Source organism: Saccostrea echinata, unplaced genomic scaffold (assembly GCF_033153115.1).
Source record: "Saccostrea echinata isolate AGI-Se365-2 ecotype Australia unplaced genomic scaffold, CSIRO_AGI_Sech_v1 ptg000019l, whole genome shotgun sequence".
In the NCBI taxonomy this organism is placed as follows: domain Eukaryota; kingdom Metazoa; phylum Mollusca; class Bivalvia; order Ostreida; family Ostreidae; genus Saccostrea; species Saccostrea echinata.
In genome coordinates, this window is record NW_026889768.1 from 5,392,920 (window position 1) to 5,420,055 (window position 27,136).

Sequence of the window (27,136 nt, forward strand, 5' to 3'; positions counted from 1 at the left end):
TCCCGTAAAAACACCAATTTTTCCAAAAAATTATCGAAAATACATGACAATGTCTGCATGAAATCTGTATGCTATTGAAAAAAAAATTGTCAAAGGATATCCGATAAAGTTAAAAGATAAAAAATTGGCTTTCAACATCTGTATAAAGATTAAAATAAAGCAAATGAAATGAGAAGAATAAATTAACAGTCATGACAAAGATTTAAAAGTAATAACGGCCAGGCACGTAACATCGTTTTTGAAAGTCGGGGGGGGGGGGGGGGCACAAAATACAACTTAATACCCGAAAATCTTTGGCAAGCAAGAGAAATAGGTTAACTTCAAAAAGTCGAAAATCCTATTGGTGGGTTGAACTTTTGTGAACCCTCCAAAAAATTTCTTTACAATAAAATGACCGCATTTAAATACATAACAAAACAGTGTGTGTATGGGGGGGGGGGGTAATGAACACTTTCACAGTAAATTAAAAATAAAACTTTTAAGTTTGAAAAAAGGAGGGGCCAAGCTACCCCTCCCCTCTGCTTTTATGTCGCTGACGGCAATGAATTGCCGAGTGTGCGTTGATTCAAGACTTGCTTCGTCAAGAATATTCGTTTTGGGTTTTTTTTTTCTGTTGCATTGAGTAAGACAAGTAGAAATTGAAAATCGTTCCCCAATTTTAAATGCAATCATTATGTTTTTTATGATTTTAAAGAGTTTATTTTTTTTTTCTTAACAAGAATTTTATAGGATTACAAATTACTTAACTACTGTTCATGTAATAACATCTCGTTCTTTTTTATGTGGATGACACCACAACCAGCATTCAAAGGAAAATTTACAATAGTAATATAGTATATTCAGAAAAGGGGGGGGGGGGGTAGCCTCCGCGTTCTACGGACCTGAAATAAGGGGAAAAATAATGATCCCTCTTATTCATTCTTGCAATTTAATGACTTCAAAAAACTGAAATTACTTTGGTGGGGAAAGTCCACTTCATTGTTTTTTTATGCATAACATTTTATCATTTCATATTCATCATTTCATTTTCCAATTCAGCATTTAAAAATCCCATTGCTCAAATATGTTGGTCTCTAAAACCATGATTTTTTACGAAATGCAGTTCATACAGCACCCTTTAGTTTTCTTATCCCTTTGCTCAAATGTTTTACAACATTTTGAAAGATCAAACAAAAAAGACGGTTTGTTTGCATGAAACAATTTAATTGCATCAACTATACAAAAAAGTACATAAAAAGAATGCTGACATGAAATAAGATACACATGTATAAGCCAAGTGTTAATAGATAATTCTTGCTGTTAATTTTTAAGGTATCCAAAATAAGTTTATTTTCACAGAACAACCAAGGACAATCAGTCAGTATTTGTGCAAAATATAGTGACATTTTCTTAGTGCATTAAACAACATACAAGTTTCGAAATAAAAAAAAAACTCTTTAAGCTTAAAGCTGACAACCAAGCAAGAAATATAAATATCATGCAGTTAATAACTTCCTGTGTTTAAAATGCAACAAAAGGCCCTAGGCTTTGACTATTACCTGAGTATTATGAATTTCTCAGGCTGTGGTCATTTCAAAACCGCCTGGATCTATAAATCTAGACCCATGCAACAAAAATCGTAAATTTTCACAAGAATTCTATATTTATTATCATATTGATGCAGCTGAACTCCTAGAAGTTCAAAAGTAAAGAGGATAAGGTATACTGGCTAATACTGTATAAAACATTCTAATTTATGACTAACTCTGCCTTTTCATGGGCCTGAAACATGAAGAAGCTTTCAATTAGAGGGCTAAGCATTAATTAAGATTAATTTTAGAGGTCCATGTTTGCTCTGCTATGAATATGGATTATTCTAATGGACTTTTGAGTTTGATTACTATTCATAATCTTCATATTTAATTTTATGCCTGCTAGTTTGCCTGCTAGATGTTCACCAGTAAAGGATTTTTTAAAACTTCAATTTACAGCCCATAGCAAGGGTTTCAAAAGTAGGGGGGACTTCAAAAAATATCTGACAAGCAAAAAAAAAACATTATTTACTGAACCGACCTTATTGCAACAAAAAAGGGGGGGGAGGGGCAACCAGGATATAAAGGATACTTTAGTATAGCAAAATACTATACTCAGAAAAAGTGGGGGGGGGGGGGTTCTATGGGCCTGTTGCAGTGTCAATATAAATAGGTAAACCTTGCATGAACAGTGGGTCATGAGCGATAAATTTCACAAATTTGGGTTAAAAAATAATTACTTGCTTAAATTATGCAAACAGCTGTCTGCTACATGTCCATGAAAAAAAAATTTATAGGATATATTTTTTCAATATTCAGCTCCATCCTGAACCTATATGCAAAAATGAATCTCACAATTTTTTGTACTTAAAGAGCTATGGGCTTATATGATATGCATACCATCAACTGCCTGCTGGCAAAACTTCTCACAAAAGAGACATGAATGTTTTTTATTATCATAGTTCCCAGAAGATGTTTTTGGCCTCTAAAAACCTTGTCTTTCGCTTCTCTGACTGTGTTAAAACTTTGCCGACATCATCATGATCATCTTCACATTCACTGTCCTTTTCGCTGTCACTTGCAAGTGCAGCTTGTTTCTGCTGCATTTCAGATTTGAGAGGCTTACTGGGCATATCTGAAATTATTATATATGTACATGTATTGACAAAAGGGATTCATCTTTATTTTTATAGAAGAGGCCAATGGGCCACATGGCTCACCCAAGTCACAATGGCCCTGCACATCCCCCCCCCCCCCCTATATATCCCTATGTAAAGCTTTGATTGCCTATTATGGCCTCATCTTACCCATTTAAACCTAATGAAGAGGTATGAAAGTTGTTTTTCCATACTTCAATCTGTTAGGCATGATTGAAACACTCTATGTAAGCTCCTTATAGAGATATTTATAATTTATAATGCTGGCTAATGAACATCATGTTAATGTGATGCAAAGGAAAGTAATTTATTTAAAATGAATTTTGTCAATTTATCAGACTGCGATCATGTCTGGAGAAAAAAACAACTTATGGAATTAATCCTTAACTGTAATAAAGAAACAGTCATACTTAAAATTCAAGACAGAAATTCTGCCAGAATTTTAATTCACTTTAAACAATCTACATATTGTACAATGTAATACATAACACCTTATACAAGAGGCCCATGGTCCATGACACCTGAGCCCTTTTGCAAGAGAAAAGCAGAAATCAGTTCAGTATTGGAAAGTTTGAGTAATTATACAATTGGTGCCACCCTATGCCCTGTGGGTGATGATTTGAACAAACCTGAAACTACTTCTCCCATCCTACCCCTTGATGTTACGATTTGAATAAATTTGAATGTACACTACCTGAAAAATACTCCTGTATTAATATAACAAAATCATGGCTTTGCTGTTCTTGAGAAGAAGGCCTTTAAAGACATTTTCTATATAATTCCATGTAAAAGTCCCATTGTGTCCCCATCCTTCTGCCAGGGGTCATTAGTTGATAAAACTTCAAGCTACATTACCTGAGTATGCTTCTGTATTAATATGATTTGTCATGGCTTTGCTGTTCTGGAGAATAATTTTTCTGGCCCACTCAGACCTGTTTAACTTTTCTAACTGATGTCAGTATTCTAGAAGTTGTCAGTATTTTGAGCAGTTTGTCAGTAAAAATGCAACTCAGCTTATTAGACATTTTTATATGAAGAACCCCTTGTTATACAAATACTAAGCACTAACTACGCAAGTCACCGTATGCTGTCTACTGTTGCTTACATATTTTACATTTGCTGTAATTATATTGTTTTTAGATCATTTTTGATAAGACCACTTCAATCAACAAGCTTCTTTATCAAACTGATTGGCAAATTTCGGGAACGACTCTGATTTTTTCCGTCTTTAGGGAAAATCTGTATATTTTCAATGTGAATCTGTAGAGCACTTTTTTACTCGAAGATTCATGGAAAATACTAAAAACCTGTACAAGTAAACAACTCTGCCCATTGTTTCTGGAGAAGATTTTTTTAAAGATGCCATCAAATTTGCACTTATTTTTGATTATATCCCCTTAAAATAGGGTGATGCCTTTCATGTGAACAAACTTGAATCCCCCACCGAAGAATACTTTGTGGCAAGTTTGGTTGAAATTGACGCAGTGGTTCTTGAGAAGGAGCTGAAAATTTGAAACAACAGTGACGCTGGAGATGGACAATGGACAAACTTTGATCAGAAAAGCTTACTTGAGCTTAAGAAAGTTCTGTTTTCAGCTTTATTACCAAGATCATTAATGGTATCTTCATCACAGCTTTTTTCATCGCTTGAAGGATGGTATGATTCATCATCATTACCATCATCATACTCGTCTGCTTCATCACTTAAAAGTGGCCCTGTATCATGTCCTATTTAAAATTCTAAAAAAGAAATTATCATTTTAAGACTGTTCATTTTTATGGGGTTAACTTTTAATTTGTAACATCCAAACAACATCATAAATATAGATTACCATTCTCATTGACAACATCATGACTGCTGCTTTCATTTACAAATGATTGGTGTGATTCCTCATCCTGCTCAATTGCAAAAGACTCTGTCAAAACATTCAAATTAGATATTAAATTGGAAAATAACACTTTTCTTAAAAAGTAAGATTCAAATTTATGAATACAATAGGGGTTATCTATTTTTTTCTTTTTGCCTTTACTATGCATGCAAAGAAGAGCCCCATGGGCTACAACATTTCCCATGTAAAAGAAGCTTTTCTTAATGTTTATAAAGAGTTTTTCTCCTTAATTTTCTCATGCAAAATTGTGAACTCATATTATGACCCTATCCTAACTCTAAAGGGTCTCTGAATCCACTATCCCCCCCCCCCCTCTTCCTTCCTCCCTTTGGCCATGATTTGAACAAAAAGGAAGCTACAAGAAGGTTTAAAAATACTTTTTGTGGTCCAGTTGTTCTTAAGAGGATTTGTAAAGATTTTAACTAGTACATAAATGTATGTATATATTTCAAGGTAAATCTTTGATCCCCTATTGTGGCCCCATCTACCTCAAAGGCCATTTTTTGAACAATTTAAAATCTTTATTACATCAGGAAGCTTTCACCTAAATTTCAGCTCCTGACCAGTAAAGTGAGAGTATTATGGGCTTTGAGAAGAAAATACACATTATGGTTTAATTTGACCTCCAAATCTTTTTTCTAGTACCATAATAGTGTACGATACATTTATTAACTTGACAACATACCAATCTTCTCCTGGATTTTGTATGCTGGTGAGCACAGACTGGGCTCACAGTTTCAAGCAAAGTTATCAGCTGCAACTCTAAACTCCCACTCTGAGTCCTGAGGAAGATCGGTGACAGTAAAGAGGGGTCAGTGCAGGGGTACTCATTTCTCTGTTCCCTTAAACCTCTCTTCTACAAGGTAGTCTACAAAGATAATCAATATTATCAACTGCTACAGTGTTTATGTGGTTTTGAACAGAGATCAACATTTCCCTTTTTTTATTCTACTTTTAAATTAGTACCTGTAATTTTACAGCCACCATTATGTTTAGGTGGTTCCCATTTCAGATAAGTTATAGAATTGTTGACAGCCTCTGGTACACCAGGTGGCAAAACCTTGACTAAAATAAAAGTTTAAAAACGTGAAAGAAAAAATAATTGAAAATAAAGTACAATATGGTAATTGTTTTTTAAAATGTTATAATTTTTTTCAAATATACTTACTGTATTTGGGCTTGGGAGTTATGGGACCAATCACATCACTAGACTCACTGATTTAAAAACCTTCAAGATTCTTGGCTTGTATGTGGAAGTTGTATTCCTTGTCCTTTTTTAATCCCTTCACTGATGAAAAAACTCTCAAATTCAAGTTTTGTAAACAAAACAAATTTCAAGAATCACTTTTGTAAAACATCTTTTCACAGTTTTCAGCCATAATATACTAATTACATGCAACAAAAGGACATGTAAATCCACTTACTAGTTCATAAGAAAGATACATGTGTCAACAAGTAATCAGTTACTCACCCTCATAAACACACTCATCTACTGGGTAGTCATTAGCCTGCCTCCAGTGGTGGGGTCTTCGTATTCTATGACATATCCTATAATCTTCTTAAAACCATCATTTCTTGGTTTGGTCCAAGAGAGAGATTGACAAAATCTTCATCAATGTCGAAAACACTTGGATGTCCAGGAGGATCACAACAAGCTGAGGGAAACAATTTAACATTTTCAAAATTTTTCAACCCAGTTCATCATGCAAGCACAAAGACATTCTTTTAATTGTATACACCAATCAATGCTCGAATCTTAACATATCCCTTCATATTGAAACAAAGTCTTAAAGTTTGGAATTCATTTGATATCTTACAATTCATGTTCAACAGAATTATCACTTCACTTCAGCTTAGCTTCATGGGAGAGATCAAAATTCATACACATCTACAAAAACTAATCAATCACCTGAAAATGAATTTCTTTGGCTACCACTTAAATATTTAGATGACTTGCAAAATAAAGTGGACAGACAGGACAGTATATATAGCTTGAACGAATAGGGATATACTAACATACTTAACTAAATGTGCATTCTCAACCAAATTTGTGCACAGTGCACTATTTAAAGAATGTCCATACAAAGTAGTCAAAATACCAATCCCAAAGATCTTGAACTTAGCATTTTACAATTTTTTCCTCATAAAAATAGACGAATTCAAAATTTGATGAAAAATATTAATGCTCTCAAACTAGGAATAATTAACATTTTTGGTGGAATGGCTCTGTTCAATGGTACCAGTTATGGAAGAAAAAAAATGCTGCTGTTTGTTCTTTATCACAAAATACATTGTATTTAAAAAAAAATTCCATTTCTTTTTTTATTTTAAACATTTTTTCCTTTATATTCCCACAAAATACTTTAATCCACTATTGTTGTGCCACTCTACGGGTACCTCTAGGAACCATGATTGGGAAAAAAATTGTACAGCACTTTCTGAGGATAACAGCTAGGACATTAATATCACTAATCAATGTCCTCTTGTGACATACATTCCAATGAAAAACTTCAATCCTTCATTGTAGCCCTATCCTACCCCACTCTAGATGCACTTCATTTATTTATTTTTAATTACAAAAAGACAATTGAACAAACTACCATGTTATGACCACATCTTATTATGACATTTTTTTTATATGTTGATGTAAAAAAAATATTGATTCCATACTGGTTCCACCTACCCCATTAAGTCAGATTTGAACATGCAAACTTGAATCTATACCATGTCAGGACACTTCCACATAAGTTTCAATGGTTTATAAAAAGGAGATTTTTATATGAATCAAATTTTCACTGTTTCATAGCTACTTTTCCTTGAAAAGTTGGTCACCATTCATTTAAACAAATTAAAATTGCTAAGTGGTTCTCCAGAAGAAGTAAAATGCTCCAGAGCTTTTGAGTAGATTTTTGTCTTAACCTATATTTCCACTTTTGCATAATGTTTTAGTTCTTACAATAAATTTGGATTCTACAATACCAATTAAAATATATTCAGTTAAAACTCCATGATTAAATTCCATACCAAAAGCATTAAGTGAGGAACTACTGTATGTGTACTTAAAAAAGCAGGCTTCATATTTTAGGGGGCCCTTGGTGCAGACAACAATGCCCTAATTCATGAATACCACTAAGAAATCATTTATAAATACAATATATGGTACAGACATTTATAGCGCTAATTCATGATGTCGCCAACACCTCAAAACCCAGTGATTTCGCTAAATTTTGAATACACTATTTTATGGACACATACAGTATATTTTGTGGCGGAAGGTTTTTTTTTAGAAGAAAATGATCATTTCTTTCTCTTTCAAAGTATTTAAAGTATGCTAAGTTTGGATTCCTATTTTTCCATGCAGCCTACACACAGAGTTATTCTGAGCCATGAATTGTTTTATGCTGGTCCTAAATTATATATCAAATAAAATATCATGAATTCTATCATTATATTTGATAAGTATAGCAAATATATTGTGAAAATCCAGAAAAAATAGCCCTAATTTAAATTAAGCTTAAAATTAGCACTATTTTGGTAATATCTAAAAATTAACATCAGAGACCCCCACTTTTAATTTTCTTTTCTGAATATATAAAATACTTTTAACCATTCTTCTTAAATTCAGTAAAATGTCATTACTTTCAAGATATTTTATTGCTTGATAAATTTTTTAATGCCAGAAAAATATTTTCTGAGTGCAATAATTGAACTTGCAAAGTAATTTGAAAATTTTTTGTTGTCACAAATTTTAATACACCTATATATTCAAGGTGAAATAAGACTGTGTTTGTTCCCATAATTTATTTGAAAAAAATATTGGAGGAAAAACTTTAAAAATTGATTTATGTGTAAGACGTATTTACAGTGCAAAAAAGTCAAACTAAATGCTCAATAGCACCAAGAGAAGCACATTAACCCCTATTTTTTGTTTTGATTTTTAATTAAGCTAGGTGTGTAGATTCTAAAAATATACTTGATAAAAGATTCTCATTACTTTTGAATTTAAAATTTCAAAATTATGCTTTGTAAAGTAGAAATCTGGTGTCTGATTATAATCGATAACATTGAAACACTAGAAGCTGATTCCAAACATTGATCGAAAATGAAAATAAACCAATGCAAGGAAACTCACAACATCTGTGTGATAAATGTATACAGACAGGGAAACTCACTACATGTGGGTAAATAATGCACTCTGGCAAGGAAACTCACTACATGTGTGTTAATAATGTACTCTGGCATGGAAACTCACTACATGTGTGTTAATAATGTACTCTGGCATGGAAACTCACTACATGTGTGTAAATAATGTACTCTGGCAAGGAAACTAACTACATGTGTGCAAATAATGTACTCTGGCAAGGAAACTCACTACATGTGTATGATAATTTTAAACAGACAAGGAAACTCACTACGTGTGTGTAAATAATATACTCTGGCAAGGAAACTCACTACATATGTGTAAATAATGTACTCTGGCAAGGAAACTCACTACATGAGTGTAAATAATTTACCCTGGCAAGAAAACTCACTACATGTGTGCAAATAATGTACTTTGGCAAGGAAACTCACTACATCTGTGTAAATAATGTACTCTGGCAAGGAAACTCACTACATGTGTGTGATAATTTTAAACAGACAAGGAAACTCACTACATCTGTGTAAATAATATACTCTGGCAAGGAAACTCACTACATATGTGTAAATAATGTACTCTGGCAAGGAAACTCACTACATGTGTGTGTAAATAATATACTCTGGGAAGGAAAATCACTACGTGTGCAATTATTGTCCTCTGACAGGGAAATTCACTACATCTGCATGATAAATTTTAAAGTTAAAGATAGAAACTCAAAACATCGACACAAATACTGAGGTATGTGACTAATGCAGAGATTATTAGATACTGTACGTAGCATGAAAAAAATTGCTGGCTTCACATCAATGTTGCTATGGAATGAAGGAAAAAAATATACTACATGTTTTGTCTTTGATGAAAAAATAAAAAAAAATAAAAAAGATAGAAATAATGTTATATTGTAATATATTTCAATACAAAATTTAATATTGCAATGTATCCAAGGTATTGTAATAGGATTTTTAATTTGCAATACCTAGCTCTTAACTATGAACACAATGAGTGATTTGGCAATGTTAAAACAAACTACATTTCCTTTGCAGTAAATTCATCATCAACTTGTTCCTACTATGGATAAATTATATATGGCTCAACTAGTATTATAAACAATGAAAGTATATCCCTGAATAGAAAATAGCAAAATTTTTATTTTTTTCCCTAAAAATGTATGTCTGTAATATGAATATATTTCATTCAGAATGAAAGTAATAATAAAGAAATAATCCTTGAAATATTATGTTTTTTACGTTATGTCAAAAATCTTGACGCGAGCCCATTGCAGAGGTGTGAGAGAGGAACGAATGACTACTCTGCATAGGAGATTGGTAAACAGCAACCCCCCCCCCCCCCGCCAAACAAACAAACAAACAAAACAAAAAACACGATATAATATCTAATCATAATATTTAACCTCCTGGGGTAGTGAACTCTATAAAACATGTTTAGTAGACTTATCTATAATGCATATCATAGAAGAAATATGGAATCAAAATAATCATCCCAAATTAAACATACATGTATTAACCCATATCGAAAATGAATACAAAAATAATACAAGAAAAAAATACTAAAATAATACAAAAAAAGTATATTTTTAATGACCAAATTTGGAACCCTCTAAATCTTGGTTCCAATTTAGGTCAAAAATAATAGACTTTTTAAAAGCCAAACACAGAAAAATATATTTTTAATATACTTTATTTTTTCGAAATAATACAGAAATGATACACATGACCTGTAAAAACGTATTGTTTTTGTACTTTTGTATTATTTCTCTATTTTCCTCTCCAAAGTATAAAAATAATACAGTCCATAGAAAAGTATAGAAAAAATACAGAATGTATTAATTTTGTATTAGCATATATTATTTTTGTATTTTTTCACCTTTAAGAATTAAAATACAAAAAAAATATAGAATATATTAATTTTGTATCACATATATTATTTTTGTATTTTTTCATCTGGAACAATTAAAAGTACAAAAAAGATATAAAATATGAAAATAATACAGTACACAAAAAAGTATGAAAAAAATATAGAATGTATTAATTTTGTATTAATATGTATTGTTTTTGTATTTTTATCAGCATGAAGGATTGTATTTCAAAAATATCAAAAAAGTACAAGAATGATAGACAAAAAATACATTTAAATGCTTAAAATAATACAAAACAGAGTTTTAAAAACTACAAAAATGATCATGGGCAAAAATTGTTATTTGAAGAAAAGGGGTTGGTGATTGAGGTTCTTAATAGCATCTATTGATTGTTATTCAAAAATCTTTTATTTATTTGAAATATTTGTTAAATAACAATTTTAGTAACTCAGTCAGATTACCTTAAATGTACAAATAGCTAATTAAAAAGTAATTAATGTGGCCAGGCTACTGATTCAGCTACCAATTCTAGTCTTGATCTTTCTTTTTACATATAATCTGCTCTTCAATAGTCTTGATATTTTTCACAAGTTTAACTAATCCTGTTTTCTTTGTACTTTTACCAACTGTTTCGATCTCTCTGCTTTGCTGTTTCTTTTGTATGGAAAAGGTAGAGGAGTGTTTACTTTGTTGCAGAAGTCCATCTTCAAATCACACAACCTGTCATCTCATCTGACTTCATCACTGTGAAATATAGAACAGAATGATATAATAATAAAATTTAATGAACCATTACCTCAACAAAACACACATTTTCACATCCAAAATAATTCTCTATAGATTTTGTTTAGCTCACACACCTGCAATACTTTCTTGAGAGGGATCTTCTTCCTCCATGACTAATCAGCTTTTCTTCAATGTTCTGCTGACTGAAATTAACAATAATTATAAATTGAAATTCCAAAAGATCCAGCGGAGTTCACCAAATTCCATACAATTGTACCATTGAAATTACTTTTCTTTAATCTGGGGTGTTTCTTAGGGGACAACCATTTGATTTGACAATCTGGAGAAGAAAAAGGGGGGGGGGACTGATTTATATAATATTTTTTAAAAAATATTTGTAATAAACAATCTGTCCTTGAAAACGTTGAAAGAGTAATCAAAATGTGTGCCACAATGTTATTTAAATAACCTGCCCCCCCCCCCCCCGAACCCAACCTAACCCCCCCCCCCCTCGAAAAAATTTGAGTTTATACAAATTACAGAATTGTTTTTGAAGGGAAAATAAATAATTCGTCTCTGGTAAACTTGAAAAAATTGGAATGAATTAGAAATAGGAAGCCAAAGGCTTGAAAATTACCCCCATCTTCCACCCCTCCCTCCCCAATCAGAATTTATCACAAAAACCCTTGTTCCCCACATGGCCAATAACCGTACTATTTTATCTTTCTACAATACTACAAAATGGGTAAAAAAGGCATTCTTTGTTCCTCTATCTTTGTACTAAGTTATTATTTAAAAAACTTAAACTTTAATGTGCTAAAATATACATAATCTTACCGCAACTGTCGTTGTTTACACCAGAAAAGTCCGGATATGATGCCTAAAAAACGTCAGTCTCCTTATGTATTTGCTTTCCTTGGTTCATATATATGATCCTGTGTACCATGATTATGCTGAACTTCTGTTTTTCGATCCATTTTACTCGCGAGCAAATGAGAGTTTATTCAAAATCACCTCCAGCTTTCTCAACACGTCCCGGGAAGAATTTTCAAAATGGCGTGGGTGAAATATTGTTGACCAATCAGAGAACAGTACGGAAGAGTTTTAAAATCTGACCAATCATTTTGTGTCATATATACGAAAATTACCGATGTTGAGATCGGAACAGTTAGAGAAAACATATTTACATGGTTTTAAATATCTTGAATCAATTGAACAAACCTAAAATTATGTTAGAAAAAAACGATGTTCAATTTAATCATCAGAATCATTTTTTTATTCCTTACGGAATTTACCGATTACGAAACATCGTTATTTCCGGTCATCATTTCCGCTGAGAGCAGCCATTTTTATATTCAAGTTGACCTGTGAAGTAGACCATAAAGTTCAAATATAATGATCAAAACGAGCGGGAGATACATAATATATAGCCTTTTTGACGGACAACTTAACTCATACATACGGTACCAGAGATTGAAATAATGTTTAACAACTATCCTTTACACCAATTTCACAACATTTTCTATATTATTTTATGTTCAATTTAATCATCAGAATCATTTTTTTATTCCTTACGGAATTTACCGATTACGAAACATCGTTATTTCCGGTCATCATTTCCGCTGAGAGCAGCCATTTTTATATTCAAGTTGACCTGTGAAGTAGACCATAAAGTTCAAATATAATGATCAAAACGAGCGGGAGATACATAATATATAGCCTTTTTGACGGACAACTTAACTCATACATACGGTACCAGAGATTGAAATAATGTTTAACAACTATCCTTTACACCAATTTCACAACATTTTCTATATTATTTTATGATATTCTTTCGTAATAATTTCTTACTTATTTTTTTTTTAAAAGCGGATAATTAAATAGTTCTATTCCATGTAATTGTAATACGTACTGAATTAAATGTAATGTATACTAAATTGAGTTGTATAGTCAAGACAACATCGTAGGTACTGTAATTAGTGGAACTCTCCATGTTGTTTGTTTTTGTTTTTTGGTTGGGATGTGTTTTCACGGGTAAATCATGAACTATTTCTTTGAGTAGTATAACATGTACTCGTCTATTGTAAGCCTGCAGGTGGCCACCTGTGCTGTTGGCGATAGTGTAAACACTCGGTTGTAAACACGCTGTAAAATTTTCAACACAAAAAGAAAGTCTGAAACTTCAAAATTTACCGCGTGTTTACAACTATCATGTACAGCATAGGTGTTCCCTTAGACGTATCTATCTCTTTCCAAATGACAATTTCACACCTAGTAAAGACGTTTTAAAAATGAAATTGTTTAGTTAACAAATTTAAACTACTGAAATTTTCTGTTCTAAATAGCAATTAAATGTAAATAGTATAAAAGCAACCTTTATAGCAGTGGTCTTAATTAATAAAATCTGAGAAAAAATATTAATTCCAACAGACTTATTGCAAGGACATTCTGTAAATTTTCCTAAGTTCAAAGAAATACAAATTTCAGTAAAAGAAAACACTAAGTCCAAAATAAATATAAAAAAAATACATACTGACTGTATAGTATTTTTTGAAAAATTATTAAGTCCAAATTTAATACAAAAATAATACAGACTAACTGTATGTAATTTTCTGTAAAATTACTAAGTTCAATTTTAATACAAAAATAATACAGATTAACTGTATGTAATTTTCTGTAAAATTACTAAGTTCAATTTTAATACAGAAAAAATACACTTGAAAAAAACTAAGTCCACAAAAATACAAAAATGATATACTGAAAATAATCTAAGTCCCAAAAAATACAAAAATAATACCCTGTTAAAAATCAAAGTCAGATTTTAATACAAAAATAATCTACCTATTTGTTGGTGATACAAAAATAATATATTTTTTCTGTATTAATTTTAAACAATACGAAAATGATTGTATTAAAAATATATTAAAAATATACTTTTATGTATTATTTTTTGATATGGGAACCATTAGAGAGAATCTAGGTATGTCACTCCAGTTTGTTTACTTTGTACCCCATTGGTTTTTCTGAGTTGAAATCATGTTTTTATTTCAAAATGAAATGCCATTTCACATTCTTTTGACATATAATTCAGTCTGTCTTTAATTTGATGAAGCTATTAAATTGGATTTGCATCTCATAAGAATCCTACAATTTATTCTCAAATACAAATCAATCAGTGTTTTGGAAAATCCTTCAGTAAAAGCAAGAGGCCACTCAATCTCATTCATAACAGTATGTCACTTCTTTTCATATCCATGCTCAATACATTTCACTCTGATTCTTATTCTTCATAATTTCAATACTTTGCCGATGCTTCATTGTGTTAGCAATGTATACCAGTTCTTCTTACTTTTATACTAATTCCAGTTCTTAACTACTGTAACATTATTTTTAAATTTGCAAATTAAATCTCTGTTACAAATATCAATTTAAATATTTTTGTTGTAGGCAACGAAGAATTCAAGTAATGTGAGAAAAACAAAATGCCAGTAATATGTCTTCAATTATGTCATAAAAATGACTCTGGCCATCCGAACCGAGCAGCATCCAATCTTATAATTATGTGTTGATACTTATAAGTGTTGTCAAATCGGACAATTTTTAGTAACCGGTTACTCGCTTACTTTTCCGATCAAGTAAACGGTTACACGGATGGATTTTTTTTTAGACCTTTAAACATCCTTGCTCATGGTATGTATTCAATAATAACTGTAATATATGTAACGTCATTACAATTTCCATGTTTAACATTTACATACTGGCCAATATCAAATGCAAATGCACTGTAGATGCATTTCATTTATTTATTTTTAATTACACAAAGACAAATTAAAGCTTCTAAATGAATTTGTTCTTGAATATCCTGTAATAGTTGGCAATTTTTGCGGATATCCTAAATATAAACTTACTTTAGTTTCGTTTCTGTGTATGTTAATTTCATTTTACATATTTTACACCTTTCGGATTTAAATTCTTTTAAAACATTTCGGAATCTATGCTTTTGATGGCTGTGGAGGCATCTTGTTTAAAATTAATCCTGTACTGCGGACTAGCACAGTATAAGTGAGGTAATTATAATTAACCCAGGTTTTCTACATTGTATACTGCTTGGCAATCAAAGCCATCGATTAGATAAACTGTGAAAACTAAGTGTTATCAAAACAAATCGGTCATGTTTGTGAAACGCTAGATCAAGTCTAACGTTAAATAACGGTAAATAAAATGGTAGAGGTGTACATTCATTTCTGAACAAAATAACATTTCTTTTCTACTTTTGTCTATATATCCGAGTAACTGAGTAGCAGTTTTACTATCTGATAATCGCATTGTTTGCCGATTAACCGGTTAACCAGGTACTCTTTGACAACACTAGTAGAAATGGTTAAAATGGCATCACACAAAATAAAGATAAATTAATTATTCAAACAACAGGGAGTAATACAATAAAACATGCTTACAATAGCAAAGAGCCGGGGACCAAAATATTTAATTCTTTATAAACATAAACTTTCCATTTACAACACTTTTAAATCTATGGGGAAGGAAATCACTTCAATGTAAGCATATAAATTCATTTTAAGAATGTTTGCTATAACAATGTTCTGGCTGATTGATTTGAAAATTTTATAAATGGTTCTTCAATGATGTGCACAATTTAGGAGACACTGCAACAAATGGAAGCTAGACCACTGCTCCTTGATGAAAATATATCCTTGTTCGTAACCTTATTATAAATCTAGCTTAATAGTCAGACTGGGTGAAGCCTATCTTTATGAAGTATTGATACTGATGGTGGCATTACATAAAATCAAGGGCCTGAAGGCCTGAGAGACGCATCGCACTGAAGGTAGAAAACTCAAATTTTTTTACTCAGAAAAATTCGACATACATCTTGAGGGAATGAAAAAAAATCAGGAATAAAAATAAAAATTAAAAATATCATTTCTTTGAGGTTAAAAAAAGATTTTGAGTTGTGGCATTTTTTAGTCGGTCGGAAGAGGGCAAACAAACATTTTTTTAAAGATAGTCTGATATATCAATTATAATTCATTGATATTTAAATTAATCTATAATTGATTTTAATTATACTTTTATTTTTTTTTTATTCTTTCATTATAAACATAGTAGAAAGATGAAATAATGAACGAGAATTTAGAAATGAATGATTATTGAATAATTCTATATAATTTCATATCTGAATTTTTTCCGTTTCTTTCATTATGAGCATTTTTTTTTTTAAATATCAATACTTTGTCTTAGACTAGTTTTATCAATCAAAATGACATAATACGTAAACCATAGTGGGATACATGAAATGTTCATATAATTCGGACTGAAAAAAAAAAACAATAGGGAGTGGTATACGGTATACTATGAAACACGTTTCCTCCGATATTTTCGATAAAATTAACTCAAAAAGTCTATGTTTATACGGTATTAGTAAACATATAAATTGAAATCCACTGTCATTGCAATTTTTTATCAGATATTTTATCATACTCAACTGACATTTTACCAAAAACCGATCATTTCACCGTTTTGTGTCACCCTTCCTCGTGGAATTTTTTTCCCAAAACAGTCTAGACGAACTCCAAAAACAGCTTTGCTTTTCCGGAAGTAAGAAATTGAGACTGAAAAAGACTCCGAAAATAGAGTCCGCGCATGCGCACACGCACAAAAAATAGCGATTTTTTGGCAAAAATGATGGGTCTACAAAAACTGTCTGTGCAAAGTTTTGGAAAGTATGGCAATTATGCCAGTACTCAGAAATGCTAAATAAAAGACTTCGGAAGAGATCGTATTTGTCAGATTTTTGATTTTATTTGCAAAAAAGGAGATATTTACTTTCAAAGTTGACATTTGAAGTCAGGTCAATTACAGAGAAAATGATACGTTTGAGAAGTAAATATGCATAATAAAAGGGATATATATGCAAAATGGGACAATACATATTGTAACTGTTAAAAACTTGACTGAATTTTACACATATATTAGCATTCCGGTATTTTTATTTGTGTACAACATCTGAATTGAACGCATAAGTTCTTACCATGGTTATTTACCGATTTTTTTTTATCACATACGAACAGATATTATTATGAAAACATTTTTAAAACTATTAGCTATCAAAATGAAATCTTTAAAAACCACTCTTCTAGAAATTAAGGTCACAACATGTCTTCTAAATATAAACCTGTGAATATCTCTGCTCCGTAGTGAAAAATGCGCATTTTCTAATTAAAATACATACAAGCTGGGTGTCTTCAAAAACAAGTAAAAGCACCTAGATATCGTAGGAACAACATAAAATTTAAATCAAGGAGACAATAAATCAAATAAGAAAATAATTCTTACCGGCAGTATTGAATTCGATGTCGTATAATCCAATTTACTACTATGCAAGAGTTTGAAGCAATAAATAAGTCAATATCCACAAAATAATTTCATAAATATAATTATCCATTCAACAAAATTAAAGTAAAGTCACAATGCACTAAATACAGCCATAATGCAGCCGTATATTTGAAGAAAGCGAACGACAATCCATCGTTTGTTTACATCGGACGCCATTTTGCCGCAATGCATGATGGAGCCAAAGACTTCGTTTTCGGAGTTCACGCCGTTTTTAGAGTTCGTCTTGACTGTGAAAGGTGGACCTTGTTGCAAAAATTTATTCAGTTGAACATCTTACTATTCGTTTCATCAAGTGAAAAAATAATGATATCCCTTCTATTTCTATAAAAACAACCATCTTGTTCCTACTGTTAGTGATGTTTTATAAAATAAAATTATTGTATATTTTTCTCAGATATTCGTACAAGCAATGTCGTATTACAAGGCCTAATAATTTATGGCAAGAGCTGTTGCGATGTAAATAGATCTTACTCCGCGTAGCACATGTTTGTTTGTTATTGTTTTCTCTCTTTCTCTATTTTTGTTTTGTTTTGTAATTGTTTCTTTTTTGTTATCTTTGTTGCTTTCAAAGTATAAACAACATATATATGTGAGATTTTATGTTATTTGGTATTTAAAATAGACAATGAATATCACCAACTTGTCAATATACATTTGCTCTATTTTCAATGGCGTATTTAGAATCAATATTGTGGAGTCCTTTGTCGCCGCAGTAATTGAAAAGAAAGAAATGGGGGTCGACTGCAATGAGGCCACATCGCTGTTAGGGATGCGCCTCAAAAAATAGTTTGTGTCCAAAAACATGTGAATAAACATGATAAATATTAAATCCCTCTTTATGACATTATGATATCATGAAATTAGCTTAACAGCAGACTGGGTAGTGCAACTTGTATAATTATATTTATATATATTACCTGAATTAATATCATCATCATCACTGTGAAATGAATTTCCATTGAATTCCCAACTAAAAGGGTCCGATTCCACTTCCACATCTGAGCTAGCCATTTGGATGTCTAAAACATCAAAGCATTTAGATTCAACATCACCTTTAAAAAATTAAAACTGTCTTCAAACAAGAGGCCCATGGGCCACGATGTTCACTTTGGTCAAATAGGTTCAATAAAAGACTTACTTATTGACACAAAATATTACAAAAAAATTTATCAATTCAGATTCTGAGATCTTATTTTCCAGGTATAAGTCTTCTTCTAAATGTGTCTTTGTGTGACATCATATTGTAACTAGGGGATTGCTCTAAAATCAGCCCCAGTATTTCCAATTTGTTTAAGCATCATTTATGTTAAAAATTATACAAAAAATATTTTTTGGAAAAAATATACAAACTTAAATTTAAATACAGATCAATCTGGATTTTAACTTTTTTGCACAAAACTATAAATTAAGAGCATATAAAATTATAATCATGTAATGAAAAAATATGAAATTCAAGCAATATTATCATTCTTTCTACATCCATCCACTTTACAAAACAAAACCACAGATGTTGAGAGTAAATTAATAATATAAACTTACTTTTATAGTCTGATATAAATTTGATCTCAAAACCTTTTTGGTCAAAGCCATCCTGGCAGTAAAAATCTGCTTCTGACGAAGGTGACATTCGTCTTCTCTGAAAATAGATGTGATCAGGGAATACATAAGCTTTAATTCATAACATACTATATAAATGGTGCCTGTTTTGGAGGGTAACAAATGAAATTGACACCCTTTTGAAAACCATTGTTAACCTTTTGTTTTGTCATTGAAATGATCCCTCCTGAAATATTTTATCGACCAAATATTAGAAGATTTTTTTTAAATTTTAATCAATTCTTTGCCTGTAATCAAATGATCACCAAAACTTGTGCTGGATCTAAGGGAAAACAAATTTCTTGGTTGACTAGTGATACTTTTTACAAAAAAGTTAACTGTTTATTGAGTTTTTTTTAAAACATATAAACATAGATAATCAAAGATTACAAAGCTCAATGAATGGTACATGTGTATTTATAAGTAAGGTAAATCTTGTACCAATTTTGTGCGAGATCAATTATCAATGCAAGTTTGGTTAAAGTAGGACTTATAGTTGCATGGGAATAGACCTGCTCCAAAAACTTTAAACTTAAACTGTTTACTCATAAAGAAAATGTAGGTCAGTTCCAGCATCCATAGCATGTCTGGTAGTGTCCATCCCTAGTTTCGTCATCCATGCAAGTTTAGTCATAACATGTCATATAGTGATAGAGCTACTCCAAAGACATTACTCTGGTCACATATCTGAAAAATGTAGGTCAGATTCAGCATCAAAAGCAAGTCTTCTTGTGTCCATCTTTAGATACATCATTCCATGCTAGTTTGGTTCTGGTAAGGCTAATAATTACTCATCTGGAAAATAAAGGTTAGATTCAGCATCCAAAGCAAGTCTGGTAGTGTCCATCCCTAGGTGCATCCTCCATGCAACTTTGGTTCAGGTAGGGCTTAGTTACTTGGAAATGCATGGACTTGCTCCAAAAACTTTAACCTGGTCACTCATCTAGAAAAATTTAGGTCAGATCCAGTATCTGAAGCAAGTCTAGTATTGTCCATCCCTAGATGCATCATCCATGTAAGTTGGGTCCAGGTACGGCTTATAGTTACTTGGGAATGGACTTGCTCCTAAAACTTTAACCGGGATGCCGACACAAACGAAAATCAATAATTATGATTTGCCATCTAAATCACATGTTCAATTTCAAGTGTGATTTACAACATTTTCATAATTTTATTCGGTAAACAAATAAAAAAAAATTACAAATTCATTTTTAATGGACCCAAATTATAGCTTGTATAGCCACTGTATTAGTGTAAAATGTGCACTGTGCCATTTGGCTGACCCCACAAAATGCAAGAAAGCCTGATTTTCTAGTTTGTAAGTTCATTGCAGTCTGCACTCTTGGTATTCCTCATCGAAATTAAATGATATCCATGATGTATCATATAACAAGAGGCCCAAGGGCCTTAACGGTCATGTGAGTATAAAACAATAATCCATAGAGGATCCATAGAGTATAAAATAAACTGATAGAACCTTAATTTGTTGCCCAAAAGCAAGAAAAATAGGATGATCATGATCTTCGAAATAATTAGTCTAATATTGAGTAACAACTCATAAATTAAGTTCTAATCTGTCCCCAATTTAGATTTTTTTCCTATAAGTTTTATTTTCTAATATGCCCCCACCCTACCCCCGAGGGTCATAATTTGAATAATCTTGAATCTACACTACTGTAAAACACTTTTTATTCACAAGAACTTTATTTTTGCGTAATTACGTGAGACAGTGTGCTCGTGAAAATTTCATTCTCACTTATCTTAGTATTCTTAAAGATTATATACAGCAAACACATTTCGTGAATATTCTGTCTCGCTAATAAGGAGTCAGTGACTATCTCGCGAAAATGAAGTGTCCCGAAAATTTAGTGATCTACAGCACCTGAAGATGTTTCTGTATTAAAATGACTAATCATGGCTTTGTTGTTCTTGAGAAGAAAATTTTTAAATGATCTTTCATATATATTCCTAATTAAAATTTGATCACCTGTTGTGTCCCCTCCCTACCTCAGGGGGTCATGATTTGAACAAATTTGAATTTACATTACCCAAGGATGCTTCCATATAAATAAGACAAATCATGGCTTTGCTATTCTTGAGAAGAAGATTGTTAAAGATTTTTCCTATGTATTCATATGTAAATCTTTGATCATAAATTGTGGCCCCACTCTATATTACCTGAGGATGCTTCCATGTAAATATAACCAATCATGGCTTTGCTGTTCTTGAGAAAATAATTTTTTCAAGATTTTTCCTATGTATTCCAATGTAAAAATTTCATTGTTCATTATGGCCCCACCCTCCCCGGGGATCATCATTTTAAGAAATTTGAATCTACACTACCTGAAGATGTTTCTACATCAGTTTCATCTTTCTTGGCCCAGTGGTTCTGGAGAAGATTTTTCCAATGTATTCCCATGTAAAACTTTGATCTCCCATTGTGACCCGCCCTGCCCCCGGCAGGGGTGTACAATTACCATTGCCCAACGCTCAGGGCTACCAATTTTAGAGGTTGGGCTATCATAAATCTATACTGCATTAGCCTGTCGGGCTAGTAAATCTGAAACGAAAGTATATGTATATTTACATTGACTGAATTGATGTACGAATTAACTTTGTTGTAAAATCATAATCTTTAATTCTTTTCAACATATATGTATTGTGTGTTGCTATCGCCAGTCGTTTCAGTGACTGTCACAATTATATTCAATAAAAATAGGGAGAAGTACCTGACAATAACATAGTGGAAACCATTATTTGTTTTATTTATTTCAACTTAATTTTTTTTTTTTTTTTTTACCTTTTTGTTATACTTATACATGTATTGTTTTCGGTAGTTAATGGGCTAGTGATGATTGTCAACCTTGAGCTAGTAACTTTGTTACTTCCACTAGCCCAGGCTAGTAACTAATTTTTGTAATTGCACACCCCTGCCCAGGGGTCATGATTTGAACAAACTTGAATCTACACTACCTGGGGATGTTTCCACGTAAGTTTTATCTTTCTTGGCCCAGTGGTTCTGGAGAAGAAGATTTTTAAAGATTTTTCCTATGTATTCCTATAATGTAAAACTTTGATCATCCACTGTGGCCCCACCCTACCCCTGGGAGTTATGATTTTAACAAACTTGAGTCTACACTACCTGAGGATGTTTCCACATAAGTTTCATCTTACCTGGTCCAGTGGTTCTTGAGAAGAAGATTTTTAAAAGATGCCATTAATTTTTCACTAATTCTTAGTTATCTCCCCTTGGAAGATGGTGTGGCGCTTCATTTGAACAAACTTGAATTACCTTTACCCAAGGATACTTTGTTGCAAGTTTGTTTGAAATTGGCCCGGTGGTTCTTGAGAAGAAGTTGAAAATGTAAAATGTTTACGCAAGACGCACACCCGCATGACGACGGATGAAAACAGATACATGTAGCAATAGGTCACCTGAGTGACTCAGGTGACCTAATAAAATCAGAGCCACCAATCAACATATTGACATCCACTGGCTAAGCAACAAACTTTTCCTCTGATGTGGTTCCTAACTCCAAAATATCAAGTCATTTTGCATGGCTGCACCACAGATTTATGAAATTGATGCATATGGAAAATATTACCTTAGGCCATTCCAAGTTTTTTCTATGTTTAGCATCCACCCATCTTTCAAATACTTCCCTACCTATTCGCAAAAAACACACAAACCAAAAAGTAAAACACAAGTCATTATAGCCATAAAAATGATGTCATTCAAAGAATATGATTCCATTAATCTATTTTTCTCGTAGAAATATTTATTCTTCAGCAAAATCAAGGTATTAAATGCTTAAAATATTCCAAATATGGCATATTGTAGACAAATACTTAGAGAAATTGACAGAATTCAGTGAATCGACCAGAATAAACAATTTCAGGACTCCTGATTTTGTTTGTTTGGTTTTTTTTTTTTTGTTAAGGGATGTCAAAAAATCCAAGGCACACGTGGACGCTAAACATTGAAAAAACTTGGAATGGCCTTAAATGTACAATGAAATACCATACTAACAAATTCTAATTAATTATCCAGGCTCGCTCTTTGATCTCTAAAAGTTGGCATTAAAAAATGATTTTGGTTTAAATATATTTTATTCTAAATACTTGCTGTAATAGATGACAAATCTCCATGAAGTTCTAAAAACAGAAAATTTATTTCCACATATCTGTTATCAAGGTGGCAGGGGATAATTTTTCTTTTCAATGCCAAACATGTGCCGAGGGGGTAGGCATATGCATGAGGTCAATAAAAACAGATCATAGTTTGGGGCAGTTTCTTGGGTGCTAATTAATTGCACTTCATATATCTATAGCTCAAAAAATGTGTCAACGTATAACATGTAACCTACATATTAAAGTGCACATGTACCGAAAATGCACTTGGAGGTCTCCAAAGATTTTGGCTTGTTTTTCCAAGATTTGGGCTGCTGTCGCACCTATACAGCCCATCCCATTCCCAAGCGAGCAGGATAAAACACCCAGTATTCTGTAGAACAATGCATGCCCTAATGAAAATTCACCAATTGATCTGGGGCCATTCACCTTCCCTCTGAGATGCACACCACTGCTTTTCAGCTGAATTTCCTCTGCGACTGACCAAATGTCTTAGTTTCGCATTTACAACTCTATATATGCTAGGCATCAGAGTGACACCTACATGATGCACATCATTTTTCTCAGCAAGCTCTGCTACACTGCACATGTACATGTATCCCATAATTATTCTATTCATTTTTCTACATAAAATATCACATCAATCAGGGGATATCTCAGTTTTTAAAGAAATTTGACAGCGCGTACTAATCTATAGTATGAAACTATCCCCTGCCACCCAATGTCATATGGCCATAGTCAAGTCGTACCCAAGGCAATTCAAATCTTAACATGTTAACATACAAACATATATGGTTTTGAGTTGACACAGATAAATGCTGTTTTTATTCTCACGGATCAAAAAGTTCCTTGATAAAATGGTTTGCTTAACGGATAAAAGTTATGTAATTGATCCTAAAAGTTTCCTTTTATTATATTTTGCTAGTTGTAAAGGGGTATATAATAAATTTATCATTATAACAGTAACTTGATCCTGAGACCCGTATTACGTCTCGTTGACAGGTGCGGATCATCAGATCAAACTCATTTGATCTGATGATCCGTGCATGTCAACTTGACATGATACGGCTCTTCGGATCAAGTTACTATTATAATTATATATATATACTGGCCTCTGTTCTTCTTTCAGAAAATATCATAGGCTCAATTTCGTTGAGTCAATAATTTGGAATATCCCATAATTATCTCTTAATTTGAATCACTTAAACATGTTAAATCAACACATGCCCCTGATCGGCCGAGAATTGCAAAATTTGGTGGTAATTTGCTTTACATTTAGATTATTTTACAACGTATACTTTAAAATTTATTAAATATCCATTCCAATAAACAAAAAGAACAGATTACATTTATCGGAAAACAAATTTTTTACTGAGAATAAACATAGTTTGAAAAACTTGTAGTGTTTTGGGCGAGTAAACATGGTACTGAAGGAGATGCCTATCCCGTTAGTATATAGATCCCTGACTTAATGCATAGAATATTGATTATACGTTAAAAAAGTGTGTTATAAAATTTGCATTGTCTGTTTATGATACGGAATACAACAGATCTAGGGCCTATAAGTCAAAAAATTTATTTGTTTATTCATTTGAAAATTTTGTTACAATTCCATGAAATGCAGACATGGCTCTTCTTTATAGTAAAATTCTGCGCCAGATTTTCATTTTGCTCCGTAAAAGTTCACTTCAATTATAATGCCCTATTCACACGGAGAGTTTAATTCGAATTAAACATAAGTTACTGCGAATTAAATTTGAATCGCATTCGCACAGGGAATTTAATGCGAATTAGTTTAATTCAAATTAATTAACTGCACATTAAATTACTTCGCATTAGCTCCGTGTGAACGCTAAGCGAAGCTAATTCGAATTAAATTTTGACACATGCGTAATGGCACAATTAAGTCACATGCCAGATGTCTGTGGACAGATATGGATACTTATGCTATTTTTTAGTGGAAAACAAAGAAAAATTATGTTAATCACTGAAATGTGCATAGAGACTATGACAGAATGTAATATGGGTTTGCTGCGCATAAGGCGACGTGATTTGAAAATGACATCATAATAGCCTTACTGAATAGCCTTACTGTAGAAATAAAATTTTAATTCCCATTAGTTTACTTCGCATTAGCTGTAGTGTGAACACAATTTAATTTGCATTATTTTAATTCACATTATTTACTTCGCATTAATTTACTGCGAATTAAACTCTCCGTGTGAACAGGGCATAACAATTTAATGCATGTTACTGTCAATCAAAAATTGTTTTAATCAGTAAATCATGATGCAAAAACTAACATAACTTGCAGAAGTCAGCATAAACAACTTCACTAGCGAATCAAGATCCCATTCAAAAAACATTGGTAATGTAATGCAATATCATGCACTCAAGTGTATAATATATAATTTTCTTATCGGTATTGTAAAACAATTGATACCCCATATGAGTTCCACATGGTGAAAAGAAGGACCCTTGACATGACCGACTTGCTAACCAGACATGACCTCGGCCACTACGTGGCCTTGGTCAGGTTAATTAGAATAATCTAACTGTGTCTTGGGACAGGCCCTCACTACAGTTAGAATCCCTCCCATATACCAATAATATAGCAGAAAATTGCAGAATCGCTCCGAAATGATTTTGGAGAAAATTAATGAAGTTGCATTGAAAATAACAGTAAAATTAATCATAAAAAACCTTTTGAGACTGTAAATACCTTTCATCTAAAAATTTAATCCATATAATGTAAGAATTCAACACTTTTTCACCAACATTTTTTACTCATTTCAAATTTACACAAGATGTTGACATTCAGAACTCTCGGGATATTTCATAGTAAATGCACAAAGTTAGAGTTATCTCCCGTATTTTCTTTGCTACATGGACAATACACGGAATGCATTCTATTGTTAAACAGGGTCCGTAGGACATTTATCATTTTAGTGATAGAACATTCTATCTATGGTCAGGTCAGTTCACCTCGTAGACCAAGTCTTGGGTCCGTATTTCACCATGTTGACCTCAGAAGAGGTAATAAATTGTTAATATTGTTAAGTTATGAGTTGTCATCAATTTATATAGGGGAGTCAGCTTGTAACAATTCTCCTGGTTACGAGTTGAATTTTGTCGTTTCATTAATATGAGTTGACCTATTGGGTTTGATCTGATCTACTCAACATGCTAGAGGTTCACGGCGATATACTTTTGACTTGGCGCTCCGAGGTATATAAGGAGCGTAGGGACGTTTAACCGAGGCTCTTACTCGTAGGAGGAGATCTGACCTAGATACGATCATACGAGGCTGGTTACGAGTTGACCAAAAACCCTTAAACAGACACCGTAACTTTTCTGTGTTTCCCAATCCCAAACAAGGATAGACTGTAATGCAGACCCAACTGTGTTCATTGTACGTGTATAAAAAATGAATAAAACGGGCACTATAAAGATTATCGTTCCGAAAAATTGACACATACAACTGACCTAGTTCGAATTTTCTCAACTAAGTGACAACTTTCCAAAGTTCACAGTACATACGATGAACTTCAAGCATCTTCTAAATTTCCATCTTCAAAAGTAACAAGAGAAGATTTTTATACTTTAAAGCTTACAAATACTTACAAAACTGTCTTTCATACGCAATGCAGTCTCAGTGATCAGTTCATGTTCATGTTGTAGGCCTAGGGTGTTACCTT

At 32.2% G+C, this 27,136-nt stretch overlaps 2 long non-coding RNA genes across 4 annotated transcripts; both read right to left on the reverse strand.

Annotated features, from left to right (window-relative positions):
* Nucleotides 1-1,183: 1,183 nt before the first annotated feature.
* LOC133189788 (uncharacterized) lies at nt 1,184-27,136 on the reverse strand. Of its 3 annotated transcripts, none has more exons than XR_009721526.1 (11): nt 27,063-27,133; nt 21,651-21,867; nt 19,251-19,347; nt 18,629-18,730; nt 6,029-6,212; nt 5,726-5,840; nt 5,524-5,622; nt 5,243-5,425; nt 4,501-4,584; nt 4,274-4,408; nt 1,184-2,646 (listed from the first exon to the last, which is right to left on the reverse strand). It is a non-coding gene; the product is annotated as an uncharacterized LOC133189788 (long non-coding RNA). The 3 variants fall into 3 exon arrangements; XR_009721524.1 differs by having other exon boundaries at nt 5,726-5,845; XR_009721525.1 differs by lacking the exon at nt 21,651-21,867 and having other exon boundaries at nt 5,726-5,845; nt 27,063-27,136.
* On the reverse strand, nt 10,942-12,407 carry LOC133189787 (uncharacterized). The gene is made up of 3 exons (XR_009721523.1): nt 12,135-12,407; nt 11,432-11,500; nt 10,942-11,315 (listed from the first exon to the last, which is right to left on the reverse strand). It is a non-coding gene; the product is annotated as an uncharacterized LOC133189787 (long non-coding RNA).